The sequence below is a fragment of the Stomoxys calcitrans genome, chromosome 2 (assembly GCF_963082655.1).
Source record: "Stomoxys calcitrans chromosome 2, idStoCalc2.1, whole genome shotgun sequence".
Taxonomy (NCBI): domain Eukaryota; kingdom Metazoa; phylum Arthropoda; class Insecta; order Diptera; family Muscidae; genus Stomoxys; species Stomoxys calcitrans.
In genome coordinates this window covers 11,989,769-12,015,976 of record NC_081553.1, presented here as the reverse complement: position 1 = coordinate 12,015,976, position 26,208 = coordinate 11,989,769, and the positions used below count along the sequence as shown (strand labels likewise).

The following is a 26,208-nucleotide window of genomic DNA, read 5'->3' as shown; positions in this document are numbered from 1 at the left end:
AACAACAACTTGAGTACCAATTTGAATATTTTGAAAAATCATAATATTGAAGATACGAAAAAAATTATTGAAGATACTTTAAAAATAATAAATATCCGATTTGATTCCATCGAAGATTTTCTTTTTCAAAGTATTGGATATACTAGAAAAAATAAATATTTTAATTAAATATTTAAAATCAAAAATAAGATATAGTAGAGGGTATATAACATCAAAACAAAACAATTTTTACTTCAATCGACAACATCAATATGGAGCTTAACCAGGATAAGAGAGAAATTGTTAATGAACTACACAAGCAAGCACGAAAAAATTTTGGAAGGAGACGAGTGGTTATGAAGGGTATCGATGATTTGTGGCAAGCGGATCTTGTTGAAATGGGTAGTTATGTGAACTTTAACAGCGGATATCGATATCTTTTAACCGTTATAGATACATTCTCGAAAAAAGCTTGGGTTGAAGCAATAAAAAATAAAACAGCTCAAAGTGTAGTAAAGGCTATGCAGAAAGTTTTCAATCAAAGTAGTCGAAAACCCAAAAATTTACAAACTGATGATGGAAAGGAGTTTTTTAATAACAATTTTTCTCAACTTATGCAAACAAATCATATAAATCATTATTCAACATACAGCACTCTAAAAGCATCAATCATAGAACGATTTAATAGAACACTGAAAGGAAAAATGTGGAAAGAGTTTAGTTTTCGTGGAAATTATAAATGGATTGATATATATAAAAACCTAGTTAATATATATAATAACACATTTCATCGAACTATAAAAATGTCGCCGAATGATGTGAATTCCTTAAATGAGAAATCACTTTTAGATTCAGTCTACAACAACCTCAAGGTATTTAAAAGACCAAAGTTTAAAATCAATGATAATGTGCGAATAAGTAAATATAAACAACATTTTGAAAAAGGATATACACCAAATTGGACTACCGAAATATTTACAGTTAAATCTATTAAAAATACAAATCCTAATACATATATACTTAAGGACTATCAAGGAAGGGATATAGAAGGTGGTTTCTATGAATATGAGCTATCAAAAACCAAATTTCCACACACATATTTAGTGGAAAAAGTGATTAGAAGGAGAGGAAATAGACTTTATGTAAAATGGTTAGGATTTTCTTCAGAGCATAACTCTTGGATAAATGCTAATAATATTTCACAATAAAAGAATAATCAATTACATAAATCATTTATTCTAACGTCAACCGTAGAGATGTCGATAACATTAACCTTAAATGATGAAAAATCAGTACTTGTCGCCAACTACTTTCCACCAATAATTTTGAAACAAAGCTATGTTTGCGGTTTAATAAGTTTTGATACATATCACTCAATACCAAATGTTGATGAAGAGAACAATAAATTTCATATAGGTGGACATGAAATAACTATTCCTCTTGGATCATATGAATTTTCGAATATATCTGAGTTAATAACGGATGAATATCGCAAGCTTAATAAAAAAAATGGAAATCTTATTATGAAAGCAAATTACAATACACTTCAAACATATCTGAAGAGTACGCTTGATCCAATTTATTTTGATAAAGAAAACACTATTGGTTCATTATTAGGTTTTAGTAAAAGAGTACTTGAATCGAATGTTGATCACTATTCTGATAAAGTGATAGAAATTACAAAAGTAAACACTATAGTTATTGAGTGTAATATTGTAACAGGATCCTATATAAACAACAAGTCAGCGCACACTCTTCATCAGTTTTCACTCGTCGTTAGCCCAGGATATAAAATCACGGAAAATCCTACTAACGTTATATATCTACCTGTTAATACAAACACAATAAATACCATTGTTTTGAAAGTTGTTGATCAATCTGGAAAATTGATAAACTTTCGTGGGGAAAAAATTTCAATTAGATTACACTTGAAACCATCTAAAGAATGATAATATTTAACAAAAAGGAGGTATTTGCGGATATAACAATCACTCAACCATCAACTTTGAAGGGATACACAACTAAAATATCACATCACCACAACAGGAAACATAAAGGATTAAAAAGGAAAAAGAGAAATATTTTAAGTAAAACTAACCAAGAGTTCCTGGAAAGTTTGGGTTTCACACTAAAATAATAAAGGGTTGAGTTTAAAAATGAGTAACATTATTAATGTTTTACAAAAACCACAATTTGATAATGCTATAATAAGAAAGGAGTATCACAGCTATATATCATATTTACAATCATTTCAAAATAATGATGAAATTAGGATTTCCATTCAAAACCAAGACCTGTATGTCGTTCCTGGTGAGAGTTTTTTATACATTGAAGGTTTTGCAACAAAAGCGGACTCTACAGTATCAGCATCGATAAAGTTATTAAACAATTGCATAGCACACTTATTTGATGAGATAAGATATGAACTTAATGGTATAGAAATTGATCGTACACGTCATTTGGGTATAGCAACAGAAATAAAAAATTATGTATCATTAAATGAAAGCGAAAGTCGAAATCTAGTCAACGCAGGATGGGCTCCATTTAATACAGATGATCTTACTCTTGTGAGTGGATATTTTAATTTTTGTGTTCCACTGAAAATGCTTCTTGGATTTGCTGAAGATTTTGATAAAATTATAGTTAATGCTAAACATGAATTAATTTTATTGCGATCAAAAGATGATACGAATGTATTGAAATCTATCATTTCCAGTGAAACCTGTAAACTATCAATTTTAAATATTACATGGAAAGTTCCACATATTCAACTTGCTGATGTATACAAGCTGCAAATGCTTAAAGTAATTAATAACCGTCAACCACTAAATATATCATTTAGAACATGGGATATGTATTATTATCCTGCAGTTCCATCGAATACAAAAGTTTTATGGAATGTTAAGCTTGCAAATGAAAATGAGCGACCACGTTTTCTTCTTTTAGGATTCAAAAGTAGTGAAAAAAAATTTATTCACTGTGATATAACAAACATTAAGGTTCATTTGAATTCTGATACATATCCATATGATGATCTTAACCTCAAGTTTGATAGGAACCGTTTCGCCCTACTTTATGATATGTATATAAAATTTCAACAAAGCTATTATACACGTGAACCGCAACCTCTATTAACGCGCGAAAAATTCAAGGGTGAAGCACCGATTATTGTTCTTGATGTAACACATCAAAATGAAACAGTAAAAACTGGCCCCATCGATATACGAATTGAATTGGAAACATCTAAAAATATATCACCGAACACATCTCTATACTGTTTAATTATTCATGATAAAATGTTTGAATATATACCTCTAACAAATGAAGTAAGAAAATTATTGTAAATGTAACTATATTTTTTATCTATAGAAATCATAAAATAAATAAAAAGCAAAAACAAACACAAACAAAATGATTTTTTTTATTAATAATGTAAAATTAATATATAGGTGAGTTGTTTAAATGTAAAGAGGGAGAGGTAGAATTATTGTTTAAATATAAAGAGGGAGAGGGAGAGGTAGAATTATTATAAATATAAAGAGGGAGAGGGAGAATTAATGTCGAGAAGAGAAAGAGAATTTTTATTTCGTGTTTGCTTTACATTTATAGAATATATAAGGTTGGGTATTTATACTACATTAATTAGTATCTCTCCAACACACCTCCAATAGTGTAGATATAAGAAAATAATAAATTAACATAATGAAATTATATTGGGTATTACTTTGTTTTGTTATACTTCATGTAACAATTCATAATTCATTATCATTGCCAGTTGTATTTGATTCCACAACTGATTCAGCGTTATCCATTACATCTGATCCTACAATCGACTTAAATTCAAAAACCGTTGAATTTAATTTAACACTACCAAACAAAGATATTCTTAAAGTAAATATTTCATTTGTTATGATGAAAGAAAGTGAAATATTAGAAAACAGAGATGATTTTTATATAAAAAATGAAACAGATGATGCAGACTTATCAACTAGCACCACTACAATAATTCCTATAGAAAGTGAAGAAAAATATTTTACTGTCGATGAAGCTATAGAAGCATTTCGCAAAAGGTTAATTACAAAAGAAGCAGATATTGGTGGTATACTGGATGCTGCAGAACCTTTTTATCGTCATTTTAATTTACAATATGAAGATTTAAATATACCAATCCGTTGTACTTATGATAGTAACTACATGTTACGTCAACTAAAAATAAGTTGTTTTGAATATCGTGAAATTGAACAAGAACGAATTTTAAGTAATGGTGAAATTGAGAAAGTTCGAGTTCAAGATCTCAAAAAACATTTAGAAAATATTGTAATAACTGATATTGAGAACTATACTCAAACATATAAAATGGAAATAAGTTAGAAAACAGCAATTAGTTCTCTTATATACATTGAATTGAATAGTAGTATGTATTTAAATAAATTAATATACGTTGTTGTTTTAATTATCATATATAGAATATATCCTAGTATTCAACAACAACAACAACAATACTATCCAATACCTTACAATAGATGTAATCAAAATCATCAATATGATAGATATAATACCAATCAAAATGCTATTTTTGATGGTGACACTAGTAAACGTATAGAATTTCGAATAAAACTATCAAATAATACAGGAGCAAGAGTATATTTATCAATTCAATTATTAAATAATGCAACAATCGATGAGTCACTAACAACAACAACAACACCGAGAAATAGTCAAACGGATAGACCTAAAATTTTTACTATTGATGAAGCCATTGAAGTATTTAGAAAAGACTTAATAGAAAAGGAAACTAATATTGGTGGGATCATTCAAAGTTCTACAGTATTCTACCGTCATTTCAACTTAAAATATGAAAATGTAGAAATTAGACTCATATGTAGCTATTACAGTAACTACACATACCGCAAACTCAACATTTATTGTTTTGAGTATAATGCTAATAAATTTGAGTATAATTACAAATATAATCAAAGTACGAATGAATTTAACCCATTATTTGAAAGGGAAGAAAATGGTATAAATATCAGGACGCTTGATGTTAATGATTATTTGCAAACGTTACACATGAGTATACAGTAGTTCTCACCGGAATAAGAAAAAAAGCAATATGATTAAAGAAATATATAATTTTTTAAAAACATTTACCAATATCGTTTCCGAAGAAGATAAAAATAAATTAATTAATATAAAATCTCATCTGGAATTTGTGGATAGTTTAAAATGTAAAGAAAGTAAATTTGGTAACCACTATGACTGCTGTGTTTGGTCAAATGATAACGCACAATGTGGTCCAGATACATGTAATTGTATATTCTATGATATGGATAAAAGAAAGGGAGAGGCAGCTGCTGCGAAAATAATTAAAAATTATAAAAATATTTACAATACAGTTAAAAACAATCATTGTAATTTTAACAACCGATGAGTAAAAATGTCTAAAAACAATTTCATAATTATAGATGTTCAAGGTTTTTTCTTAAATAATAAATTTATTGCGAAGGAAATTTGTATTTTTGAACATAATCAGACAATTAAAAAGTTTATTATATACCCCCCTTGCAAATTTTCTTCCTTATCATTAAAGGAAAAGATTACAAATAACTGGCTTACGAAACATTTTCATGGGTTGAGATGGAATGATGGTAACATAATTTTTAAAGAATTTAACGATTATTTAAATAAATTTATAAAAAAACAAGAAAATCTAACAATATTTGTGAAAGGATGTGAAAAACAAAAATGGATAAAGCAATTAATAGAAGAAGATATAAATATAATAAATTTAGATGATGCTAACTGTTCAAACATATGTAATCTTTATAAAAATAATTTGCATATGAAAATTTGTAGTTATCATAAACAACACCCTAATTATAGATGTGCTGAAAAAAATGTTATTTTATTAAGTCAATTTATTAATGTTTTTTTAAAATAAAGCAAATAAAATAAAAACATATCGTTTTTTCTTTATTTAGGATATATAAGGCTATGTAATGTAAGTATACATTAGTTCCTTTTTTCATTTTGTTGGGGTAACTTCTCAAAGAAAATGATATTATCAACGAATATAAAATATCTATTAAAAGAATACAACTCCTACATTGATAAGGAACATAAACAATTTTTTGAAGAGATGATTGAAGAATTAAGGATATATAAAAATGTATATACTTCATTTATACAAACAACACATGGAATTCATACATGGGACTGCAAGCTGAACTCGATAGAAAATATAAATATTTGTAGTTGTATAATTAAATATAATCGTTACATCCTATTACAAAAACTCTACAATTTATACTATCGCATTCTTTGCAATAAAAGTGTAATCAATTCTTAACTTCAACTTGAATTTTTTTAATTTCCTTTACCGCAATTGGGTTTAGTAATATGTGTGGTATAGCAAATATTAATAAATATAAGTTAACCACCCTGTTCGCCCCTCTTCCTTAATGGAATGTTCATGGGCACATTTACATTGTTGCATTGCATTTGCATACGTTAACCACTATACCACCCTAGTACAGAAAACTTTTCAATTTATGTTATAGCAGCACTTTTGAGTTTGAGCTTTGTTATTTTCTTCACCACCATGATTTAAATTTAAAATTATGAGAAAGCATACCAGGCATTTGTGGAATTATATAAACGTGAAACCAATTATTAACTTCAACTTGAATTTTTTTAATTTCCTTTACCGCAATTGCGTTTAGTAATATGTGTGGTATAGCAAATATTTATAAATATAAATGATTGAAATTTTAAATTATGAGTAAGCATAGCAGGTATTATATGTTATCCACTGAAAACATGTTTACATAACACCCTAGTACAAAAACTGTTGCAGGCATATGTGGTACAGTATATTTTATAAATATATATTAACCACCATAACACCCTACCATAAAAACTTGAAACCAATTATTAATTTCAACTTGAATTTTTTTAATTTCCTTTACCGCAATTGCGTTTAGTAATATGTGTGGTATAGCAAATATTTATAAATATAAGTCAATCACTAAATCATCCTAGAACAGAAAACTTTTCAATTTTTATTATCGCAACACTTTTGAGTTTGAGCTTTGTTATTTTCTTCACCACAATGATTGAAATTTTAAATTATGAGTAAGCATAGCAGGTATTATATGTTATCCACTGAAAACATGTTTACATAACACCCTAGTACAAAAACTGTTGCAGGCATATGTGGTACAGTATATTTTTATAAATATATATTAACCACTATAACACCCTACCATAAAAACTTTTGAGTTTTGTGGAAATATATATTTTTTATAAATATATGTTAACCACTGAAACATTTTTATGAATTAAATTTAGCTCATGAAAAATAAATATTAACCACTATAAAAATTCTGAGTTTTGTGGAAATATATATTTTTTATAAATATATGTTAACCACTGAAACATTTTTATGAATTAAATTTAGCTCATGAAAAATAAATATTAACCACTATAAAAATTCTATATGAAAATGAATTTGTGTGTTTTAGATTTTTTTAATATAAATACAAAGAATTTTTCCAAGTCTTCATCAGAAAAGTTGTGAAAATCAAAATTAAATCATGTTGTTTGTTAATTTTTGCGAAAAAACCATGACATTCGAACTATTTGAAAATGGTTTGTCACTAAGCGTCGAGGACGCTTGGTCACACCCCAAATTTTTTTCAAAAATTTGGGATGATTTAATCCTTGCGAAGATTAATAAATATTTAATTAATTCAGCGGATTTAACCAGAGAAGGTAAACTTCTCCAAGAGGCGGAGCTATGGTTATCATTTAACGTAAAATTTCATGATCCTACTGCTCGATCCATGTTCATTGTGGGATACTTGTATCATGTTGATAACTTAGACGAAAGAAATCCTGCAGTATATGTTGAAATTCAACTGGATGACTACGACGTGGTGTTATTTAGATGAATTATGCCAGAAAATTAATAAATAAAAAATAAACTAAAATTTCCTGGGGCTTGTCCCTTACAGCTTTTATTTTTAAATAAACTAATATATATGTCCTTTATTTACAATTGGAAATATTAAATATGTTACAATAAAATATAACCATTACAATAAAATATGACAAATAATAAAATAAACTAAATTATATATTAAAAAAATTTTTGGTTGGTGTTAAATTTCCTTGGGCTTTTCTTTTTAAATAAACTAAATTAAAAAATAAATAATAAGAGTTTATAAACAACTAAATAAAAAAATATACATAAATTAAAAAGATTTTTTTTCGGTTTTCAATTAAACTAAATTATATATTAAAAAAAAATTTTTGGTTGGGGTTAAATTTCCTTGGGCTTTTCTTTTTAAATAAACTAAATTAAAAAATAAATAATAAGAGTTTATAAACAACTAAATAAAAAAATATACATAAATTAAAAAGATTTTTTTTCGGTTTTCAATTAAACTAAATTATATATTAAAAAAATTTTTGGTTGGGGTTAAATTTCCTTGGGCTTTTCTTTTTAAATAAACTAAATTAAAAAATAAATAATAAGAGTTTATAAACTACTAAATATACATAAATTAAAAAGATTTTTTTTCGGTTTTCAATGAACTTTTTTTCTCTTTATTATATATAAAAAATATTAAATTATTGATTCAAATACTAATTTATAATTAGTTTCGCTAATTTTTTCCTTTTTAATTGATAAGACTCCACTATTAAGATCAGCCATGGCCTCATCATTAATATTATTAAACTTCTCCGGCAGGAACATAATATGATCACTTAATTCAATCATCAAGCGCATGCCAAATTTAGTCATCTTCCTTTCAGCTTGATGTATGATGAAGTACTCATCGAAAGGCATGTTGTTAATGGACAAAATAGTCTTCTTGAAAGAAGCCTGCTCCGATATTTCCTTTAAGTTTGATCCCATAATAAATATTTTCTTAAATTTTGAGTTGAAAATCAAATTGCTACTACATGTTTACTAACAATTTGTTCAGCTTTTTATACAAAAATTGCGTTAAAGGTTACCTCTCGGTACCAACCACAATTCTTTTTTTGCAGGATAACTATCGATACCAATCACATTTCTTATCACACTCCACTCTAATTATAAACAACTCAAACCACAATTCTTAACAATCATACACAATCATGCATAATCATTCTAATTTTAAACTACCCTCACCACAACTCTGGGCGATGAGTCATCATCGAAATCTGCCACTGCGCCCTGCGATCTGCGCCCTGCGATCTGCGCCCTGCGATCTGCGCCCTGCGATCTGCGCCCTGCGATCTGCACCCTAATGTCCGTCCACACATTTCAACCGGCGGCCCGTATGTGGTCATACCCCCCTGCGGTCGCCACCTGCGCTACGATCGGCTGCGGTTGCGGTCGGGTGCGGTTATGACGTCATCAATGGGGTGGGGTGGGGTGCGGTTATGACGTCATCAATGGGGTGGGGTGGGGTTTGCGGTTTGGGGTGGGGTGGGGTTTGGGGTGGGGTGGGGTTATGACGTCATCGATGACTCATACTCTCGATACTCAAAGTTCCAAAACCCTCTTATATATACTACTTGTCTACTTTTATTTTTGGGTAGTACTTTTGCGGTAAGGGGGAGCGTCCGCCCCCCCTTCCGATATCAAAAAATTATATAGCCTATGTTTCCTTCCAGACCAACTGTCAAACAAACCTTATATAAAGGCTTCATAAAGTGTTGTGAATATGGCTGTAAATATTTTGAGTGTCAAAGCAAATTGTAAAACCTTTTTTAAGAAAATTTAATAAAAAAAAAAAACCTTTTTGTTAAAATTTAAATTTTCGTAAAATATTAGGTCGAGACTTGGTTTTCATAGAAAATTTCATTGAAAATTAATTTCAATGGAAAATATCCACCAAATTTCCTAGAACATGCCATTAAGGAAGGGAATATGCTACCAAAATTAAATTTTTGAAGGAATTTCATATTTCATTAAAAAATTTACAATTTTTGTTAGTTTCTCTTTCGAGACGAGCTGCATGATCGGAGATGCAAAAGGGAAAGGAAAGCCAAAGATGGCAGTACACACACTAACCACTATGGGTCGCGTTTCGTCTTTGGTTAGAAGACATTTCAACCATATTAGGTGTGATGGCTTCAAGGGCCGTGCGTTGGTATGTTGTATATGAATCGTTTTAATAGCGAAAACGCATTTACGACACAATTACCACATTAACCACACTCGACAACCCTGTCTATTAGCTGTACTTTTCCCAATGCATGTATTTTTGTGTAATGACAGACATTCTTTCTGTAACAAATTACACTTCTTCTGTACTACACATGATTTTGTGCATCTGTTGGAAGTTGCTTCGAACGCTAAGACAACGGCAATGGCTCTCGCTGTTGCTCCGTGTGCCCAGGTTCAAATCCTGGCCGGGCTCTGCCGAATTTCTCATTTTTCAAGTTTTTTGCCTATTATTTTTGTTGTTATAGAAATGTTTGTCGACAAAAGGCATAAGAAAAGTTCGTAGGGTGCAATTGGTAAATCGTGACCCACACTTTAAAACCAACTGTTTTGGGTGTATAAAAGACGAACCATTGAACTGCACATTATGCCATTTTACAGTACTCATTTAGGGACAGTATGGTCACCGGCAAATACATTTCTATTTTTGCGATTCTATTTATAGTTTCCCATGCCACGGCGAGAATTATAAAAATTGAGCGTTTCCCGGGTGATGATGTAAGTTAAATAATGTTAAAGCATTAATTTCTTATTACATATTCTTTCTGTTAGGCTGCAATAGAAAGGAGGATTATATTTCCGACACCATTCAATGCTCCACTACAGCCATTGATCAAAGCGAAAACACCTATTTTGGACATGGCTGCTGAAATTCCACCTGAGGTTCCTGCCAATTATTATTAATGACATTACAAGAGAAAAAAGAAATTTATACTTTTAAATTTTATTGAGATATAATAATTGGTTTGGATGTTTGAAATTTAGAATATAAAAAATTAAATTAACTTGTATACTGGCTCAACTTACATACATAACTAGCCCGCACCGCTGTGCCTTCTTTAACTCTCTAATATCTATTTGGGATGGGGACACTTTACCCTCAATGTGGATATCGTGCTACTGTAGCCTATGTCCGCCTATGACGCTGAACGCCTGCGTTCGAATCCAAAATTTAAAGCGGTGGTTATCCCCTCTTAATGCTGGCGACATTTGCAAGGTACCATGCATGGTCATGTACAAAATTCTCCCCAAAGAGGTGTCGCACTGCGGCACACCGTACGGACTCGGCCCCTTATGAGTCCCATAATGGCATGATCGGTAAATAATTTATGTTTGAAGGTGGGGTGAACTCCAGGGTCATTTCCCGCAAATCAATCAATTTCCACCCCAAATAGCTGTTATATAATAGGGAGGTATTTAAGGGTGGGACGGCTCCCCAATGATTGGTCTATATATCCATTTGGCAGGTTTTGGACTGTCCCCGCGACACCCGTCCTTAACAAAAAAAAAAACGTTTTTTTGGTGATTGTGAGAGTGCAACAAATTTCGAACAAATCGCACTACCAATCTCCGAGATCTGGTATTTTTGAAATTAGGGTAATGAGAACTACTTTTTAGGGGAGACATTTCGACTGAAATATGGATATCAAATTTATGTCCACTCCCAAATCCATTTTCTTTGAACCCCATTTTGTCATGGTTGGTAAGTATGAACCGTTTGGAGGGTGTTTTGGGGCTGGGAAGACCACCGGCACCTGAAAAAAGATATCGAATTCTTTCTTTACTCCCAAATACCGCAGATTTGAGCTCTATATTGCTATAGTGGGAAATCAAGTTCCGGTTAAGGGGTGATTTAGAGCGTACCGCCAAAATTGGGTGTCAAATTCGTTTTCTATTCTCAAATATCTTTCATTGTATGCCAAATTCGTTTTCTACTCTCAAATACCTTTAATTTGAGTCCCATATTGCCATAATGGGTCAATTAATCTATTCGACGTGTTTTTAGCAGGAAAAGAGCCACCTTGACTTGAACACAAACTTTAACGATATATTCGTAATCTACTCCCTAATACCTTTCATTTGAATCCTATATAGCCATGGTCGACTGATTTGCCCATTTGGGAGTATTTGGAGGTGAGGCCACCTCCCATTACTTGGACCTAATTTTTTATGCCATATTTGTAATCTACTGCCGGATACTTTTCATTTGAGTCCCATATTGATAGGAACGTCGAATATTTCTGTTTAGATGAGTTTTTGGATTGAGGCGGCCCGCTGGGTACTCAAAACTTTAACTCAAAATTTAATGTGATATTAATTTTCTAGTCTCCAATACCTTTAATTTGATACCCATCAGTCCTCTTTTGGCTTTGGGTGGCGTTTTTGGTTAAGGGGGAGGGTCAGCCACCATCCGATATCTAAAAATTATATAACCTATGTTTCCCTCCCCAAAAACCTACACAATTTGTGACAATTTTAAGAAAAATCGGTTCAGCGGTTCTTGATTCTATGGAACAAAAAAACAAACCGAGCCTCATATAGTAATGATGGGTGATGTGCCAATTTGGGGAGTTTTTTGGGGTTGGAGTGAACCCTTACACTTCGATCTGATTTTGTATGTCAGATTCGTCATCTACTGCCGAATACCTTTCATTTAAGCCACATATATGGGCGACCAATATGTCTGCTTTTAAACCTTTTGGGGTTAGGCGACTTCCATTGTACTTGGACACAATTTTTAATACCATATTCATATTCTACTCTTCTACTCTTCAATACGTTTATTTTGATATCCACATTGTCTTTATCGGTCCACTTGTGACTTTGGGTGGTGTTTTTGGGGTAACAGTGTAAACAAAAGCATAGTTCTTTTTCCTGACCATATTCATAATCTACTCCCGAATACCTTTCATTTGAGTCCCATATTGTCATGCTCGTCCAATGAACCTATTTTAGGGGGTTTTGGAGCTGGGGCGGCCACCCAGGTACTTGGACCCAACTTTTATTATGAAATTCTTATTCTACTTATGAATACCTTTCATTTGAATCCCATATTGTCGCGATCGCTGAACTTTTATTTTTGGGTAGTACTTTTGGGGTAAGGGGGAGGGTCCGCGCCCCTCCCGATATCAAAAAAAATTATATAGGGATATGAAGTTCAGTTTAGGGGTTGCTTTAGGGCGTCACCACCTTCATGAACTTCATATCCGACTATGGCAAGTTGGAGCTCAAATCAACGGTATTTGGGATAAAGAACGAATTTGATATCTATTTTCAGGTCAACGTATCGGTGGCCGCCCCAGCTACAAAACATCCTCCAAACGGTTCCTATTTGCCGACTATGGCAATATGGGACTCAAATTAAAGGGATTTTGGAATTTGATATCCATATTTGAGTCGAAATGTTTTAGCTGTCATCGCTCCCCTAAAAAGCACTTCTCATTACCTAACTTTTAAAAACACCAGATCTCGGAGATTGATGATGCGGTTCGTTCGAAATTTTTTAGAAGACTTGTTTGTATCTTCTCAGAAAGCCAGGCACTCATTAAATCTCTGAGGAATGTATTTCGGAAATAAAAAACCGCCCTCGACTGTCGCAGATCTCTCAGCGAAATGGACTGTTCAAAACTCATATGTTCTGGCTGACGGGCTCCAGAGAAATCCCAGGGAATTGGGAATATCTAACGCATTTTAGGAAAACTGGAATCCGTGGATATACCTATAGAAACATGTAAGCTAAGTCTTCAGAATCAGAGAAGGACAACGAATGACAGATGGTCACAAAGTGCTGGCTCAGAATAATCTGACTTGAAGATGTCTCAGTCATTGTGTCCGTTATAACAGGTCAATGACTGAACGGAAGACATGCTGACAGGCTGAATGTCGCAAGTAAAAATTTTTAAGATGATGTAAGGACGTCGAGGAAGAAGAGACTATAGAACATCTGCTGTGTGTGAGTCCCGATATGGCAGCAAGAAGGTGTTGCACTTCAGGTTCTCATTTTTTCGAGAACTTGTATGATTTTGCGGATGTGAACATTCTCTAATTATCTGGACGGTTCAACGGTAACGGTAGCGGTAACTAGCGTTCCTTTTTCTGTTCCTGTGGTATTACAATGAAAGATAACCTCCAAGTCTGTCTGATGGGAGACTGCCACCTAAACTGGTATGCCTCTCTTTTCTAGGTGATAGGTCACAGAGATATCCCAGGGAATTGTAGAACAGACGATCTTATGAGACTTGACACCTCTTTACAAATTATCGGGGAACGGGAATCTGTGGAGGCCACCGTAGCGCAGAGGTTAGCATGTCCGCCTATGACGCTGAACGCCGGAGTTCGAATCCTGGCGAGACCATCAGAAAAAATTTTCAGCGGTGGTTTTCCCCTCCTAATGCTGGCAACATTTGTGAGGTACTATGTCATGTAAAACTTTTCTCCAAAGAGGTGTCGCACTGCGGCACGTCGTTCGGACTCGGCTATAAAAAGGAGGCCCCTTATCATTGAGCTTAAACTTGAATCGGACTGCACTCATTGATATGTCAGAAGTTTATCCCTGTGCCTTAGTGTCCCTGTTCCTTAGGCGATATTTTTGCACTTTTGGAATGTGTGGGTATAACAATTTTAGACTTAGGCCATTTGGGATTGGACTGACGATATCTCATTTGAATTTTACAATATTTCTATGCATATTGGTTATATAAGCTTCTGTGCTAATAATCTGAACATGGATTTGCATTTAATTTTCTATTTCAGTTCAAATTATATTCCTAATATTTGCTTGACAACAAAGATTTGAACTAAGCAACAAACAGTGCCACAAAAAAATTTCGTAAATATCGAAAATGATTGTTATTTTTTGCAACTATGTAAGGCTTTGTTTGACTCAGTTATAGAATCAAATTGAAGTTGTGTTAAGTTTTATTATTTAATTCATATATAAACACTGACCGGGAAAGCTCCGCTGCGCCTTTTTTACTTTATATGGAACAAAATTATCCTTTGAATATTTATTTTCGACAATTAAAGAGCTTTTAGTGAAATACCATTCTACGAAAATAGTATATCGCTTGACTAACAGTTTAACAATATGAGAGCCTTTATCTGAATCCCATATGATCTTTATTGGTCTACGAATTTAAGGTTGAATGTAAGGTGTATTCCATTCTTAAAATACTTTATTTCAGCTATTCTTATGATGTCTGATTTAGGGGTGTTTTCGGGGTTGACCACAGACACTTGACCCTAAAAAAATATCAGCATCGTGCTCTTCTCTCTAATAACATTTTTTTAAACCTCATATTGCCAATGGTTTAAGGGGAGTTTACAGGATGAGGCGTTCCCCAAACACATAGCCCCAAAATTGGTTATCAAATTCGTTTTCTAATCTGAATCACCTTTCATTTGAGCCACATATTGGCATGGTCGAAAAATTTTTAACCGTTGGGGGGTGTTTCGAGGAACGGGTGATGCCCTAAATACATGGTCCTACATTTGGATATCAAATTCGTATTCTACTCCCAAATACCTTTATTTGAGCCCCATTTTGCGATGGTCTGTAAAAAATTGCTGTTTGTGGGGTATTTCGGGAAAGGGGTAGACCCCCAGAAAATTGGTCCCGAAAGTGGGTTTAAGTTCTTGCTCTGCCCCCCAATACCTTTCATTTAAGCCCCACATTGATATGGTGAAGTGGGCAGTGGGATGGTCCCACAAACACATAGCCCTGAAAATATATCAGCAATGTGTTCTATTCTCATATATCTATATATCATTTATTTGAACCCCATATTGCCATTGGCATCAATATTGGATATCGAATTAGTTTTCTAATCTCAAATACCATTCATTTCAATCTCTTATTGCAAAAGCCAGCAAATATGTCCGGTTTGGGGTATGGGCCCTAAAAACTATGAATATCGAGCTCCACTGGCTTGAAGACCCAAATTGTCTTGGTGAGCAAATTCGTCCTATTTGGAGGTTGTTGTGATGGTGGGACATCCTCTAGACAGTTGGTCCCGAATGTTGAAGTCAGGTTCATGATCAACTCCCAAATACCTTTCATTTGAGCTCCATTTTTCCATAGTCGGCAAACATGACCAGTTTGGGGGGGTGTTTTGGGGGATGGGGCGGCCACTTAGTGACTTGGCTTTGAAAATATATATCAGATTCGTGTTCTACTCTAAAAACCTCTTATTTGAGCCTCATATTGCAATGGTCAGCAAAAACTTCCGATTTGGGTGGCATTATGGGGGTGGGGTGGCCCCATAGACACTTTTTCCCGAATATTGAAATCAGATTCGTGCTTTACTCTCAAAAGACATTTCATTTGAGTCCCACGTTGCTATGGTCGTAAATTTGCCCTCTTTGGGGGATGTTCTCGGGGATGGGCGGCCTCCAAACACTTGGCCCCACATTTGGACATCGGATTCGTATTCTACACTCAAATACCTTTTATTTAAGCTCCATATCGCCATGGTCAGTAAATAAGTCCTGTTTGGGGGGTGTTTTGGGGAAGGGGTGGCCCCCAGAAACTTGGTCCCACATTTCGATATCAGATTTGTATTTGACACAAAAATATCTTTCGTTTGAGTCCTGTATTGCCATGGTCGGTAAATATGTCCGATTTAGGGGTGTTTTGGGGGTTGGGGTGGTCCCCCAAACACTTGGTCCGACCATTCGATATCAGATATTTTTTTTTAATCTAAAATACCTTTCATTTGAGTCCCATATTGTCGTGATTGGTATATATGGTATATATTTTTGGTAAGTTTTGGGGTGGGGCGCTCCCCCTAGGTACCCCATCCGAAATTTGAATACCAAGTTTTTGTTTGTAGGTTACTATAAGAGAGCACATAAAATTTCGTTTTAATCGCATCACCCATCTCCGAGATCTGGCGTTTCCGAAAATTTGGGTAAGGGGGAGGGTCCGCTCCCCCTTCAGATATAAAAAAAAAATTAGTACCCTATTTTTACCACGGGATCATTATGCACCATCAGTGAAAATTCCAAGAAAATCGGTTCCGCCGTTTCCGAGTCTATAAGGAACATACAAACAAACAAACAAACTGACAAACACAAATTTATTTTTATATATAAGATTTGAATAGTCATTTTTCTTCTGGTGTATTTGTAAGCCAAACTCCATGAGTCTACCGATTATTTATAAATGCGCTTGCATTCCATAATTTTATAGCAATTTCAAAGTAAACTATTGAACTGACCATGAACATCCTTAAAACAGTTACACTTCCAGTGTTACTGGTATTTCTAGCATCTTTACCAATGGTAACACCTAGACGAAGCTGTTTCAGACCCAGAGGGGTAAGTTTATTAAAAAAAAATCTTTTAAAATACTTTTTACAAATGTTATTTTTACTTTCGTCCCATAGTGCATACATATGCCGCGGAGAATAGTGCATTAGGGCAAAGTGCATATTAATTTTTCATGAAAAAAAAAACGTTTTACTATTATGTGAATGTTGGTGGACAAGTCAAAAAGTCTTAAAAATTATTTTGAAAAATAATTTACTATAAGAAGTAATTTGGAAATATATAAATTGGAAATATATAAATTGGCTACCTAAATCTGAACCGATTTTTATGAAATTTTGCACACATATGAAGACGTCAAAAAAGCACTCCATCAAAACTCTTTATCGGATAAAATATGTATATGAGTGCTTTATCTAAATCTGAACCGAGTTTCATAAAATTTTGCACACATATTAAGACGACAAATAAAGCACCTCATGCTAAATTTCCTAAAGGTCGGACCAAAATTGTGCTGCTAAAGCCATAAAATTCCATATCGGATGAAAAGTATATATGGGAGCTATATCTAGATCGGAACCGATTTTGACGAAATTTTGCACACATATGGGGACGTTGAATAAAACACCTTATGGCAAATTTTTTAAAGATCGGACCAAAATTGTGGATGCTACAGCCTTAAAACTCCATATCGGATGAAAGATATATGTGGGAGCTATATAGAAATCTGGACCGATTTTGACGAAATTTTGCACATATATGTATATGTCAAATAAAACCCCTCGTACTAAATTTTGTAAAGATTGGACCAAAATTATGGCTTCTATAGTCTTAAAAGGACATATCGGATGAAAGATATGTATGGCAGCTATATCTAAATCTGAACCGATTTTGTTCAAATTCAATTGCGTTCGCTCTTGGGCCAAAAAAGAGACTTTCATGACAATCGGACAATAAATGTGACCTGTAACTTGATCACAAGATTATATGCACAGACAGACAGACGGACATAGCTAAATCGAGTCAGGAAGTGATTTTAAGCCGATCGGTATACTTATCAATGGGTCTAGCTCTTCATCTTCTAAGCGTGGCAAACAAATGCACAAAGTTATTATACCCTGTACCACATTGGTGGTGTAGGGTAAAAAAATTGTAATAAAAAAAATAAATTTACTAAAATATTTTATTTTACTTTATTTTATTTCTTTTTAATTTTTTTAAACTGTATTTATTTTTATACCCTCCACCAAAGGATGGGGGTATACTAATTTCGTCATTCTGTTTGTAACACCTTGAAATATGCGCCTGAGACCCCATAAATTATATATATTCTTGATCGTCATGTCATTTTAAGTCGATCTAGCCATGTCCGTCCGTCTGTCGGTCCGTCCGTCTATCTGTCGAAAGCACGCTAACTTGACTTCTTGAGCCTCTAGAGGGCGCAATTCTCGTCCGATTTGACTGAAATTTTGCACGTGGTGTTTAGGTAACACTTCCAACAACAGCGCTAAGTATGGTTCAAATCGGTCCATGTTTTGATATAGCTAGCATATAAACCGATCTTGGGTCTTGACTTCTTGAGCCTCTAGAGGGCGCAATTCTCATCCGATTTAACTGAAATTTTGCACGTAGTGTTCTGGTATCACTTCCGCAACAAATGGATGGAAGATCGGGCAATACCAGATTGACGTATTAAAATAAATTAAAGGGCCCACAGGTCCAAATTTCGATGGGTTACAAACGAAGATTCATACCATCCTATGGTGGTGGGTATAACAAACAATTGACCCTCCTCGAAGATTTCATTTCAATTTAGTATTGAATGGCAGTGGTCAAACCATATCGGAAGAATGCGTAACACATGTGTTAGTTAATCTTCTCCACATACAATGGTCCAATTGACAGCAGCATGGACAGCTACAATGCCGACAATGACGACAGTGAGAGTACGTGTCGGTCAGTAACGCCATTCAAAAGGATGGATGCATTCAAATCTTGCAAAGACTAAACAAAAAACACACCAAACTCAAACTTGTACGTGCTGTGAAAGGACATGGGATTTGCTATGCCAAGAGTGTTTATATTAGAAATCAGCTCATACCCCAAGAACAGCAGCAAAAATTTATACAGACACATATTCAAAAAAAAAAATTTAGGCGGGATGTCTGGTAGTCACGTTTAATTTTTGTACTTTAGAAACAATTCCCAAAAAAAAGATTGAAAAAAAAAGAATTTAGGAAGACGAAGAATTTACTCAAGTAAAGAGTTCCCGCCAAAAATATGTTCACACACTCTTTGTCAGGCTAGGAGCCCGCGTGTGGAGGGTCACCATACCGAGGCAAAAAGGAGGCCCATCAAGGCTATTTTCATATTGAGGATGAGGACAATGGCTGGTAATGCAACTTGAAAACATGTTAAAATAAACAACTCTTTCAATTTTTTTGTTTCTTCATTTTGGGATTGCGATGAGCCGCCGCCAACAGGAAATGACTTTGTGAAAGGAATTTATCATTAGGATGAGATTTTGAGTGAATGGAATGGATGTGAGGACAAAATCACAAGACACACGTATGCAAATGGTAGGTGGAAAGGGTCTGCTTTCATGGCAAGGCAATGAATCCTTGAAAATTACGCCCGCCTACTGTCCAATGTTATGCAACAAAATCAAGGCTAAAGGATTACAAAACAGAACCGCCTTCTTTTAATTACCTCAAGGACCACCTTGGTTTCTTTCTTTTTTTTTCAATTTTCCAAGAACAAGGTCATAAACCACATTTGGAATGACCATTCGTTGTCAGCGAATCTGGGATTTCTTTAACTCTTTCATTTCAGTTCACACCTCTATAAAATTTTATTACTCTGACCAGAGATGACGAAAGAAGAAGCAAAGAATATCAATGAAATGCTTTTCAATGCTTGTATTCCAACACACACTCACACAGCCTACAGCGGTGCGAGCGCAAGTGATTGCGCATGCGTGTCCTTTAAATTCGAGTCGCTAAGTTGACCTCAGGGTGGGTAAAGTAAACCAACCTGCCGCGTCATTCAATTACTTACCAAGCCGTAGTTTGTCACGCAAACATGGCCAAGGCGATTTGGCTCCTTGGCAGGATGAGGTGCAAAATTTCTGTCACCTGAGGTGTCATACAAATCATTTACCTTGCAACGTTTGTCATTCACTCAACATCAATGAGAATTGGGATATCTTATGTTCCAGGCATAACTAATTCCAATTAAGTCTGGTAATTGTGCTTCAGCAAAAAGGCATTTCATTGAGAAAAACCCCTTCGCAATTGCTACGAAATTTTTTGGTTTTTAATGAATGAAATTTTCACTGCGAGTTGATTACTTTCTGGAAATTAAGTCTTTTGGGACGTGCTGCTCTTCGGATATGTGTTTATGGGCAAATATTCTCACAAGTTTGAAGGATTTTCGTATTAATTAGCCATATTTTGCAAAATGGTAACTCATATCCGCTTTGGATAGCTGCAATTATGTGCTCTGTTTCGAAGTAAGCGTGAGAAATTGATTTTGATATTTTTACATAAACACATTAATATCAAGGTTTTGAGGGACGTGATGATTGATGAATGGAGACTTCTGGAATCATTTGAACCCATTAGCTATGAATAGGTAGAAAAATACCTAAATATAGACAAAGTCCAGCTCGAGTTGGGTGAAAGGTATGCCAATATATAACAAGTAAAAGCGTGCTAAGTTCGGCCGGGCCGAATCTTATATACCCTTCACCATGGAACGCATTTGTCAAGATCTTGCCACGGTATCTCTTTTAAGGCAAACAAAGGATAAAAGAAAGATCGGTTCTATATGGCAGCTATATGAGGTAATGGACCGATTTGAACTATTCTAAGCACAGTTGTTGAAAGTCATAACAAAACACCTCATGCTAAATTTCAGCCAAATCGGATAATATATGCGTCCTCTAGAGGCTCAAGAAGTCAAGACTCCAGATTGGTTTGGCAGCTATATCAGGGTATGAACCGATTTAAACCATAAAACACCTCACGCAAAATTTCAGCTAAATCAGATAATAATCGCGCCCTCTAGTGGCTCAAGAAGTCAAGACCCCAGATCGGTTTATATGGCAGCTTTATCAGGTTATGGACCGATTTGAACCATTCTTAATACAGTTGCTGAAAGTCATAACAAAACATGTCATGCAATATTTCAGTCAAATCGGATAATAATTGCGTCCTCTAGAGGCTCAAGAAGTCAAGACTCCAAATTGGTTATATGGCAGCTATATCAGGATATGGACCGATTTGAACCATTCTTAATATAGTTATTGGAATTCATAACAAAACATGTCATGCAATATTTAAGCCAAATCGGATAAGAAACGTGCCCTCTAGCGGCTCAAGAAGTCAAGATCCCAGATCGGTTTATAGGGCAGCTATATCAGTTTATGGACCGTTTTGAACCATACTTAGAACAGTCGTTGGAAGTCATAGAGAAACACGTCTTGCAAAACTTCATTCCAATCGGATAAGAATTGCGCCCTCTAGAGGCTCAAGAAGTAAAGATTCAAGATCGGTTTATATGACAGCTATATCAGGTTATGGACCGATTTAAACCTAACTTAGCACAGTTGTTGGAAGTCATAATAAAACACCTCATGCAAAATTTCAGCCAAATCGGATAAGAATTGTGCCCTCTAGCGGCTCAAGAAGTCAAGACCCCAGATCGGTATATAGGGCAGCTATATCAGATTATGGATCGATTTGAACCATTCTTAGTACAGTTGTTGGAAGTCATAACAAAACACGTCATGCAATATTTCAGTCAAGTCGGATAATAATAGCGTCATCTAGCGACTCAAGAAGACAAGACCCAAGATCGGTTTTATGACAGCTATATCAAAACATGAACCGATTTGGCCAATGTACAATCCCAACCGACCTATACTAATAATAAATACTTGTGCAAAATTTCAAGCGGCTAGCTTTACTCATTCGATAGTTAGCGTGCTTTCGACAGACAGACGGACGGACGGACAGACGGGCGGACATGGCTAGATTGACATAAAATGTCACGACGATCAACAATATATTGGGTTGCCCAAAAAGTAATTGCGGATTTTTCATATAGTCGCCGTTGACAAATCATCAGCTGTTACTTTTAGCTTGCTTTAGAAAAAAAGTGTAAAAAAAGTATATTTGATTAAAGTTCATTCTAAGTTTCATTAAAAATGCATTTACTTTCTTTTAAAAAATCCGCAATTACTTTTTGGGCAACCCAGTATATACTTTTGAGGTCTCAGACGAATATTTCGAGTAGTTACAAACAGAATTGGCATACCCCCATACCTTTAATTTGAGCCCCATAGTCGGCAAACATGACCGGCTTGGGGGTGTTTTGGGGGATGGGCTCACTCAGTGAGTTGGCCTTGGCCTCACTCACTCAGTGAGTTGGCCTTGGCCTCAATCAGTGAGTTGGCCTTGAAAATATATATCGGATACTTCCTATTTGGGTGGTGTTGTGGGGCTGGTTGCTCCCATAAACAATTTTCCCAAATATTGATATCAGATTCGTGCTTTACTCCCAAAGACCTTTCATTTGAGCCCCATTTTGCAAAGGTCGTAAATTTGTCCCTTTTGGGCAATGTTTTTGGAGAAATGTGGCCCCCCAAACACTTGGTCCCATATTTGGATATCAGATTCGAATTCTACACTCAAATACCTTTTATTTAAGCTCCATATTCCCATGGTCAGGAAATAAGTCCTGTTTGGGGGGTGTTTTGGAGAAGGGGTGGACCCCTAGAAACGTGGTTCCACATTTGGATATCAGATTCGTATGCTACTCGCAAATACCTTTTATTTGAGTCCCATATTGCCATGGTTGGTAAATATGTCCGATTTAGGGGTGTTTTGGGGGTTGGGGTGGTCACCCAAACACTTGGTCCAACAATTGGATATCAGATTCGTATGCTACTCGCAAATACCTTTTATTTGAGTCCCATATTGCCATGGTTGGTAAATATGTCCGATTTAGGGGTGTTTTGGGGGTTGGGGTGGACCCCCAGATACGTGGTCCCAAATTTGGATATTAGATTCGTATTCTACTCGCAAATACCTTTCATTTTAGTCCCATATTGCCATGGTTAGTAAATATGTCCGATGTAGGGGTGTTTTGGGGGTTGGGGTGGACCCCCAGATACGTGGTCCCAAATTTGGATATTAGATTCGTATTCTAATCGCAAATACCTTTCATTCGAGTCTCATATTGCCATGGTCGGTAAATATGTCCGATTTAGGGGTGTTTTGGGGTTGGGGTGGTCCCCCTAACACTTGGTCCGACAATTGGAGGTCAGATACATTTTCTTATCCTAAATACCTTTTATTTGAGTCCCATATTGTCTTGATTGGTGTAAATATTTGTTTGGTAGGTTTTAGGGTGGGGCGGTCCCCCTAGGTACCCCATCCGAAATGTGGATACCAAATTTTTATTTTTAGGGTACTAGCACACAAAATTTGGCTTAAATCGCACCACCCATCTCCGAAATCTGGCGTTTCCGAAAATAAGGGTAAGGGGAAGGGTCCGCCCCCCTTCAGATATCAAAAAAATTTAGTACCCTATTTGCACCACGGGATCATTATGCACCATCTGTGAAAATTTCAAGAAAACCGGTACAGCCGTTTCTGAGTCTACAAGGAACACACAAACAAACAAACACAAATTGATTTTTATATATGAGAAGAGGTCTATCCGTTCAAGCTATGATAATATAAACCACCGTTTCTTCGAGAAGGTGTCCTCATAAGAGCATAATTGTACTTCACATTCCAAATTTTAACCAAAAAGAGCAGAGTTTTTGACTATACGGAAGCTTTATTCATTTATGGACTTATCTCGGTGGATATTGCCGATCATAAGTGTTCTTCAGTTGGGAACAAATTCAAGATCGGTATATGAGTGCCTTATTTCTACCCAAATATAATACCTGTTGGCCTTAACCTCTGGGGGATATTTTCAACAAAATAGAATTCTTAAGAAACTACAACGTTCTTTAGAACTAAGAAAACCTCTGTAGCAAACTCCTTCAAACAGGCAAACCTTACAGACCAACCAATCTCACATACACCCAAAAAATATGCGCTGCACAAAAAATTGCAAATACCACCAAAAATATTCTCGGTAGGTGGCGGTAATGTCAATACACCGACAAAACACCCATAATCACGTACGAGGATGCGACATGACATGGGAGCGAGTTAGAATGCCAACAAAGAAAGGGATTCTATTTCATTGTAGCCAAAATACCAAATTCCTCTGTGATTTTTACCGCCTCTTCTAATACTTTTTGTCAGTGGCAATGACAAATTCCATTGGAAGGGAAAAACGCGCCCAAAAATATATGCAACTTGTTTGGCCAATCAAACAATGGAGTACTTAGGAATTTTGCGGAAGTCCTTTTTGAGGCTATTGTTTGGGAAACACACACACACGCAAAGCAAGGCTGGAGGTTCATTGATAACTTGTTAAACTATTACAGGTTTGCACTTGAAATCTCAATTTCGTTATTAAGAAATTCTACTGAAAACCACCTCCAAAAGAAAACTCGCCCACAGACACACAACGTGAACGCAAGCAAACGCAATCTCTGAGCAAGGAGCCTAAGGTCTAGCCAGGTCTCCGATAAGGATACAGTGAAGAGCAGACAGGGACCACCTAGAAATGTCTACGGTTACATTATTGAGAAATTTGCGGCATAATCTATATTTTGCCTTTGAGGAGAGTGATTATCACTCTGCTTTAAACGACTTATGGAGTGCAAGTTCCTTTTTTTCCCAAATACACACACTCACATAAACGAATGAGCACAACAAACTCTCCGACAGACAGATAGACAAGAAATTATTCCCATACCGGCTACATAACGGTCGTTTGCTACAAAAGCGTCCTTTGCCTGGTCGTTGTCCTTGCTCGGAGTTTTGCGTAATATGATGCCCAGGAATTTAGTTTTTATAGTCTTTCAAGTATTTCGATATTTTGCACATAGCGAGACACACAACTAAGGCACTCAAACAATGAGACAATAAAACTAACAACAAATTTGTAGGATAATCACACAACAAAGCCTTGCAAACAAGGACCTGTGTTTATGCCAAAGGCCCATTTCATTCATAAATTGCAAGGAGCCCCAACAGAAGAATGGTTGCAGGATTTCGTTGTTGTGTGTCCTTCGTCCTTCGCGTTAAACAACAAAAGGGAATATTTTTTTTTATTATTTTATTACATCTCATTTTGCTTTGTTTGTGGCCAAAAAGAAGAGAAAAAACCTCAAGTAGTTACTTCCAGGATCAACAGCTATCTCAGTAAATATCTCTTTTGGTGGCACTCAGTGAGTTGGGTGAGTGATCGCCAGTTCCGCCAGAAAATTCCTTGCCATCTCTCACGTTTGTCATTTTTTCCTCGAATTAAATCGGCATTTCTTTAAGATCGCCAAAATATTTTTTGGCGCCCCTTTATTTGAGTCCCTCACAGCTATTGTATTGTAATTCCTAAGAAATTTAATGGAAATTTTTAAGGAATTTTGATCCACACCATAAATGAAGGAAAAACGAAAGACGTGAGAAAAATTTTGAAATTTTTGTAATGAGAAAATTATTCGATATTGAAGGAAAATTGTTGGAAACATGGCGGAAAGAAATTTTGGATTTATTGATGGGAGGAGGGTGAGAGGAAATTGCCTTAAAGACAATAACATTCACATCCCCTTAACCCACAAAAGTAGAAAACTACCCAAGAATAGAGCTGTCTTAGAAAAATACTAGCTCGAGCTAGGAAACAGGTTCCTAGGCATCCCCTCATACCCAGGAACATGAGAGGGTGGACGAGTGCGCCAGGAGGAGTTCGTATGCACCGGGCGGGCCACTCATCGGTCTTGCCTACGTGCCATTTGTCGAGCAACCCCGCCGACGCCGCCCTCGCCACAGGCG

General features: G+C 35.1%; 1 protein-coding gene and 1 long non-coding RNA gene across 2 annotated transcripts in view; one reads left to right on the top strand and one right to left on the bottom strand.

Moving 5' to 3' along the window:
• LOC106080611 (M-phase inducer phosphatase) overlaps positions 1 to 26,208 on the bottom strand; it is a 549,197-nt gene that overhangs the window by 303,368 nt on the left and 219,621 nt on the right. The window lies entirely within an intron of this gene.
• On the top strand, positions 17,127 to 17,563 carry LOC106080616 (uncharacterized). Its single transcript, XR_001220244.2, has 2 exons — positions 17,127 to 17,299; positions 17,368 to 17,563. It is a non-coding gene; the product is annotated as an uncharacterized LOC106080616 (long non-coding RNA).